This window comes from Phoca vitulina, unplaced genomic scaffold (genome assembly GCF_004348235.1).
Source record: "Phoca vitulina isolate PV1807 unplaced genomic scaffold, GSC_HSeal_1.0 scaffold35, whole genome shotgun sequence".
In the NCBI taxonomy this organism is placed as follows: domain Eukaryota; kingdom Metazoa; phylum Chordata; class Mammalia; order Carnivora; family Phocidae; genus Phoca; species Phoca vitulina.
Genome location: NW_022589738.1, coordinates 3,831,002 through 3,838,673, shown reverse-complemented (window position 1 = coordinate 3,838,673; position 7,672 = coordinate 3,831,002). Strand labels below are relative to the sequence as shown.

At 38.5% G+C, this 7,672-nt stretch overlaps 1 non-coding gene across 1 annotated transcript; it reads left to right on the top strand.

The window, feature by feature from the left end:
• Window positions 1–6,236: 6,236 nt before the first annotated feature.
• Window positions 6,237–6,343, top strand: LOC116646186. The gene has a single exon (XR_004302083.1). It is a non-coding gene; the product is annotated as a U6 spliceosomal RNA (small nuclear RNA).
• Window positions 6,344–7,672: the final 1,329 nt, after the last annotated feature.

Below are 7,672 nucleotides of genomic sequence, written 5' to 3'. Positions count from 1 at the left end.
GACCAGAATAATAAGTGATTGAAATCTTGGGGTTTAGAGTCAGATTTTCGAGAAATGGAATTTTACCCCGTTTAGGGGCTGTCACTCTCATGATTCTCAAAGTGGGGTAACAGAATCACCTGGAGTACTGGTGAAAATGCCAGGCCTTGGGCACGAAACGAAACGGGATTTACTTAGTCAAACCCTCTGTGAGGAAAACAGACGCTTTGCATTGTTATACAAGCTCTCACAGCTGTGACACCCACTCAGGGGTCTCTGATGTCACTCCCAACTTCTCCTTTTCCTGAAATGTGTTGACATTTAAATGCCATAACTCCTCCTTAAGTACTATATCCCCTTTAGTAACCTTCTGGTAGGAGGGAAAGGAAAAGCAAGGTGGAAAAGATGTGTATGAAAGATATGGGAGTCACTCTTTCTGTCCTGCCCACAAAATTTGTCAAGTTTGTTGATTAAAAGCAAATTCTTCATGGCCTGTCATCCTAAATCAGAGTGGATAGCCTTCAAGTTTTTCTAACAAATATTAAAAATGCATGAATCAAACCTATGTGTGTATGTTGCTCATTCTGAAGGGTGATTAGACAGGAGCTAAATTTTATTGTGCACTTATGATGCACTAGACACTCCATAAGTGAAATAAATATATATATATTTCTCACAATGACCCTAAGAAGTAGCTATTCTCCCCATTCTGCAGATGAGAAGACAAAGGCATAGAGGGTTAGGGGTTAAACAACTTGCTCAAGGTCTCACCATTCATAAGCCATGATGCCACATAAAAACACAAGATGTGAGTCCAGACTCCATGCTTTAAACCCATTCCTATCAGGTACCATTATAACTTTATTTCTGTATACACAATAATAAAATAATAAAATAAATAATAAGATAATAAATAATTAAAACAGTAAGACCTATCACTTACGGCATGCTCTCTCAGTGTTCATCACTATATCCACTCACATTTCATTTGATCCTTGCAGTGGAGTCTCTGAGGTATTTTTTGTACTGTATCATTTAGGAAACCAAGCTCAGAGACATGAACTAATTTTTCCTGGGCTGCACAGCCAATAAGTGCCATAGCTAAAACTCAGCCTACATCTCCCTAACTCTAAAACCCCAAGGTCTTACATACTGCTTTATTCTAACATTAAAGAACATCTTACTAGATGAAAATGTCTTTGGGGAATTGGGTCTGTTAGACTACTGTCAGTAAATATCCTTGTTTCACTTAATAGCATAGAGGAAATTAGCAAGAATGGCAGGCAGAGGTAATCCCAGAAGGACAAAAAAACAAACAAAAAACAACAACTACAGGGGAGGAGGTGAGCTGAGATTTGCATACACATTCCTGACATTTGGCCTCCATACCCAAAGTCCTCACTTTGAGGATCCTGCTGAACTCTGGCTCTCCAATTCAAAAAAGCCACTGCCCTCAAACTCTGAAGACAGCTTCCATCCTTAAAATGTTGTTGCTGACATCTCAGTCAAGCCCCTGAAAACCCAGCTCCCTCCCCAAGGTGAACATACCTTGTGAGTCAGCCCTGCCTGTGCCATCGCAAGCCTGGTGTGCATAATCAAAGTCCTGTAAGTGAAGGTTCAGCCACAGAGATGAAGGAACCAGATTCCACAAATCTGCCATTTATCATGGGAAAAAGTGGTCCCTGGCACACTTTACTCTCCTCCTCAAAGCAAATGACAGCTACAAAATCAGATAATTTAAAGATGTCTTATATAGTATATGTACTATAGAGTATTATGAGACTTTACTGATTCATGTTTTTGAGCTAAAACATCTACAAGAAAGGCAAAACGAGAGCTGTGGCAAGAACTGAAGAAATGTTTTCAAAAGAGAGCACTTTAAAAAGTTATGATTAGGGGCGCCTGGGTGGCTCAGTCAGTTAAGCGTCTGCCTTTGGCTCAGGTCATGATCTCAGGGTCCTGGGATCGAGCCCCACACTGGGCTCCCTGCTCAGCGGGGAGTCGGCTTCTCCCTCTGCCCCACCCCTCCACCCCCGTTCATGCTCTTGCTCTCTCTCTCTGAAATAATAAAATCTTTTTTTAAAAAAGTCACGACAATTAAGGTAAAATGGAATTGAAAGGGGGAAGGGGATATAGCTTGTCATAAAGTCATAAAGTTAATAATTATAACAAAGTGTGCTAGCTTCTATGAGAGAAGAGATCTTAAATAAGAACCCAAAGATGTCAGAGCAGAAACAGAACTCTGGGGCCACCTAGAGGAGGTTCTTCGAAAGTCACACCTTTCGGCTGAGTGTTCTGTTCAGTCTATTTTTCATATAGTTTTCTGAGCAACATGTAATTAGTTGGATGAAGCTGCTTAAACCAAAGTTTTCACAGAAATTCAGATTCTCCTACAGATAAAATTTCCCTTGCTACTAAGTTAAGAGTTTAGAATGTTGGAAGTTTTCACAAAATCACACAAACAATGGCCATGTGGCTACTTGTGGTTTTGTGGTCTTCAATTAGGCCATCTCTGGGGAGCCAAAAACCTCCGTGGTATTTGGTTTGTGTGATTTTGACCAAAACTGAATGATTTAGAATTTCCTCACAAACATCAGAACTTTGCAAACCACCTTCTCCATTTTGCCAAGACATGGAATATTCCATAGATCAGTGTTAAGCCAATTTTTTCCTACATGGATGTCATATTGAATAAGCAAGTTGGGCCTAAATGATCTCACAGACCATTTGATACTACAAAATAAAATTTTATGAGAATTACTGGAAAGTCTGGCATTGCTTAGGATAGAAATCCAGTGATTTGAAGCCTATTTTCAAAAATTTAATACTTAATCTTTCCAAAGTAAAATATATGTTCTTCACCTTGCAATTGATACTATTATAGATGGAAGAGTAATCTGATGAAAAGAACATTGGATCCTGGGGCCAGTTCTACAATTGCATATCTGTAGAGTTGTTACTTGATGTGGCAGCTTTAAGCTGTGCCAATTTATCTGACCTGGAACTGCACTTCCAATAATTCATTTCTCCAGGTTAGGACTGGCCACAGGAGAAATGTAGCTGCGATTTAGAAGGTGAAAGGGAAGCAGCAGCCTCTGTGCTCTGCAGGGCAGCATGGGCACCATGCACTGCGGGCATGCATGCACATTATTGCCTGTCTGCTGATTCACCTTGCTGGCCCTAGGGGCCACCAGACCTCAGCTCCTCTAGCTCCTACCACACCTTACTCTCTGGTTTCTCCAAGTCTTGGACTAGGCACATGTGTGGCTTAGGACACTGTCTCTTTGTTCAGGTCACCTGTATCAGCAAGGTTGGAGGCAGGGGGAAATAAATAGGAGTTCCAGTTTGTCCAGGCAGGTTCTAGCTGTTTATGAAGGTTTCAGTTTGTCCTCATGCCCCTCTACCTCAGGCCCGGCTTGACTCCAGACTGCTGGTTCTGCTGATCTGCTGTGACTTAAGATTCACCACCAGACATGAAAGCAATGGCTTTACATTGTCTTCCCCACTAACATTCACAGTTGCCCACGGGCTGATCCATATAATAAATCCCTCATTCCACATCACTCAAAAAAGGCTTCTGCCTCTTTGATCAAACCCTAAATGATACAGTTAATGTTACAGAGCCTCAATTACTTCAGCTGCGAAGCAGAGCAAGGATACTAGAAGATATCTTAGTTTCCTTTCTCTACTAGATAACACAAATTTTACCTCCTATTAAGAGTGCCTCTGATAGGTGTGACAAAGGTAGAAGTCCTTCAAAACTTTATTAATTGAAGACAATACAAACAAATGGAAAGATATATCATGCTCATGGAATGGAAGAGTTAACATTGCTAAAATATCCATACTAACCAAAGCAACAGATTCAATGCAATCCCTATCAAAATACCTATAGTATTTTTTCACAGAGCTAGAATAAGTAATCCTAAAATTTGTATACAACCACAAAAGACCCCAAATAGCCAAAGCAATCTTGAGAAAGAAAAACAAAGTCATATTTCAAACTATATCATATAATATCATATCATAACATAGGCTATACTAATCAAATCAGTATAGAACTGGCACAAAAACAGACAGATTAATGGAAAAGACTTGAGAGCACCAATATAAACCCACACATATATAATCAATCTACAACAAAGGAGGCAACAATATACAATGGGGAAAATAACATCTTTTCCATCAGTGGTGGTGGGAAAACTGTATAGCTTTTCCATGCCAAGGAAGGAAGGAAGCTGCACCACTTTCTTACACCATACACAAAGATAAACTCAAAATGGATTAAAGACCTAAATGTGAGACCTGAAACCATAAAAATTCTAAAAGAAAACAGGCAGTAATCTCTTGGACATTGGCCTCAGCAACATTTTTCTGGATATGTCTCCTCAGGCAAGGGAAACAAAAGAAAATAAACTATTGGGACTATACCAAAATAAAAAGCTTTTGTACAATGAAGAAAACCATCAACAAAATGGAAAGGCAACCTACTGAATGGGAGAGGATATCTGCAAATGATATCTCTGATAAGGTGCTAATATCCAAAATATATAAACAGCTTACACAATTCAACACACAAAAAAAACCCCCAAATAATCCAATTTAAAAAATGGGCAGAGGACCTGAATAGACTTTTTTTTCCCAAAGACGACATACATATGGCCAAAAGACACATGAAAAGATGGTCAACATCACTCATCATCAGGGAAATGCAAACCAAAACTACCATGAGATATCACCTTACACCTGTTAGGATGACTATTATCAAAAAGATAACAAATATCAAGTGCCAATGAGGATGTGGAAAAAAAGGAACCCTTGTGCCCTGTTGGTGGGAATGTAAATTGGTGTGACCACTAGGGAAAACAGCATGGCAGTTCCTCAAAAAATTAAAAAAAGAAGTACCATATGATCCAGTAATTCCACTATTATTTATCCCAAGAAAATGAAAACACTAAATTGAAAAGATATATGAACCCTTATGTCTACTGCAACCAAGATATGGAAGCAACCTAAGTGTCTACTGATAAGTGAATGGATAAAGAAGATGTATATTCATTGTGTGTATATACAGTGGAATATTACCCATAACAAAGAATGAGATTTTGCCATTTGCAACAACATGAATGGACCTAGAGGGTATTATATAAGTCAGAGAAACACAAATACTACTTCATTTCACTTATATGTGGAATACAAAGCAAATGAACAAACAAACAGAAACAGACTCATAAACACAGAGAGCAAACTGGTAGTAGCCAGAGGTGAGGTGGGTGGGTGGGGGGATGGGCAAAATAGGTGAAGGGGATTAAGAGGTGCAATCTTCCAGTTATAAAATAACTAAGTCACAGAGATTAAAAAGTAGAGCATAAGGAATATAGTCAATAATATTGTAATAGGGATTAAGGAGTGCATTTGTCATGATGAGCACACTGTGATGTATCAAAGTGTTGAATCACAATACTGTACAGTTGAAACTAACACTAAGTTAACTACACTGGAATTTAAAATTAATTTTAAAAAATCATATTGTAATAACACTGTATGGTGACAGATGGTGACTACATTTATTGTGGTGAACATTGAGGGATGTACAGAATTGTCACATCACTATGTTGTACACCTGAAAATAATATAACATTGTACGTCAACTATACTTCAATAACAACAAAAAAAGAACTTGTAGAGCATGCTTTGTTTGAAAAAAAAAACTATCAAATGGTTATGGAATTCCTAATTGTTATACACTGAGAATGATTATTCATTAAATAGTTACTGTTCTTCTCATCAGAGTAATAACTAACATTTATTGAGTATTGAACATATGGAAGACACTGCACTTTCAGACACAGGCTAACCTCACTTAATCCTAACAATAACCCCACAAAGTGGGTGATGCTCCATTTCATAGATGAGAATAGTGAGGCTTAGAAGGGAGAAGTGAGTCAGTCAGTAAGTGGCAGAGTTTAGATTCAAATTCAAGAAGCATGATACAGAGCCCATGTTCTCATGCTATGTACAGAGAAAAACATGCCTGAAACTGTAGTCCCTGTCCTCAAGCAGCTTAGCTTGTCATGGGAAACACAGTCGAATTATTTTAATTCAGTAACGTCATTGTATTCTATTGGAATATGTACCAGCCCATAAAAATCAGACACTGGGGCTTAATGGTTGGAGCTGAACTATAAAAGACAAAGTTGGATTTACTCAGGAGACAAAGGAAGGAAGGATATTCCAGGCAGATAAAACTATAAACAGTGCTCGCTTCAGCAGCACATATACTAAAATTGGAACGATACAGAGAAGATTAGCATGGCCCCTGCACAAGGATGACACGCAAATTCGTGGAGCATTCCACATTTTTATATTTTTCTGGAGTCGTTGTTACCCTGTTAACATTTTGTTCTCTCATTCACCTATTGTCCTCTGGACAAAATGACAAGACGGAAAAAATCACCTCAAGGAAAAGAACAAGAGGCAGTATCAACTGCCAGGGACCTAATCAATATGGACATTAGTAAGATGTCGGAACTAGAGTTCAGAATGACGATTTTAAACATACTATCTGGGCTTGAAAAAAGCATGGAAGATATTAGAGAAACCCTTTCTGGAGAAATAAAAAGAACTAAAATTGAAATCGAAATCAAAAAGGCTATTAATGAGGTGCAATAAAAAAATGGAGGCTCTAACTCCTAGGATAAATGAGGCAGAACAGAGAATTAGTGATATAGAAGACCAAATGATGGAAAATAAAGAAGCTGAGAAAAAGAGAAGTAAACAAATACTGGATGACGAGGGCAGAATTTGAGAGATAAGTCATACCATAAGACAAAACAATATTAGAATAATTGGGATCCCAGAAGAAGAAGAAAGAGAGGGGCAGAAGGTATATTGGAGCAAATTATAGCAGAGAACTTCCCTAACTGGGGGAAGGAAACAGGCATCAAAATCCAGGAGGCACAGAGAAACCCCCCCCCTCAAAATCAATAAAAATAGATAAACATCTCGACATATAATAGTAAAACTTACGAGTCTCAGAGACAAAGAGAAATCCTGAAAGCAGCTCAGGACAAGAGATCTGTAACCTACAATGGTAGAAACATTAGATTGGCAACAGACCTATCCACAGAGACCTGGCAGGCCAGAAAGGACTGGCATGATAGATTCAGAGCACTAAATGAGAAAAATATGCAGCCAAGAATACTATATCCAGCTAGGCTGTCATTGAAAATAGAAGGAGAGATAAAAAGCTTCCAGGACAAACAAAAACTAAAGGAATTTGCAAACAGGAAACCAGCCCTACAAGAAATATTGAAAGGGGTCCTCTAGGCAAAGAGAGAGCCTAAAAGTAACATAGACCAGAAAGGAACACAGACAATACACAGTAACAGTCACCTCACAGGCAATACAATGGCACTAAATTCATATCTTTCAATAGTTACCCTGAATGTAAATGGGCTAAATGCCCCAATCAAAAGACACAGGCTATCAGATTGGATTAAAAAACAAGACCCATTGATATGCTGTCTGCAAGAGACTCATTTTAGACCCAAAGACACCCCCAGATTGAAAGTGAGGGGGTGGAAAACCATTTACCATGCTAATGGACATCAAAAGAAAGCTGTGGTGACAATCCTTATATCAGACAAATTAAATTTTAAAACAAAGACTATAATAAGAGATGAGGAAGGAC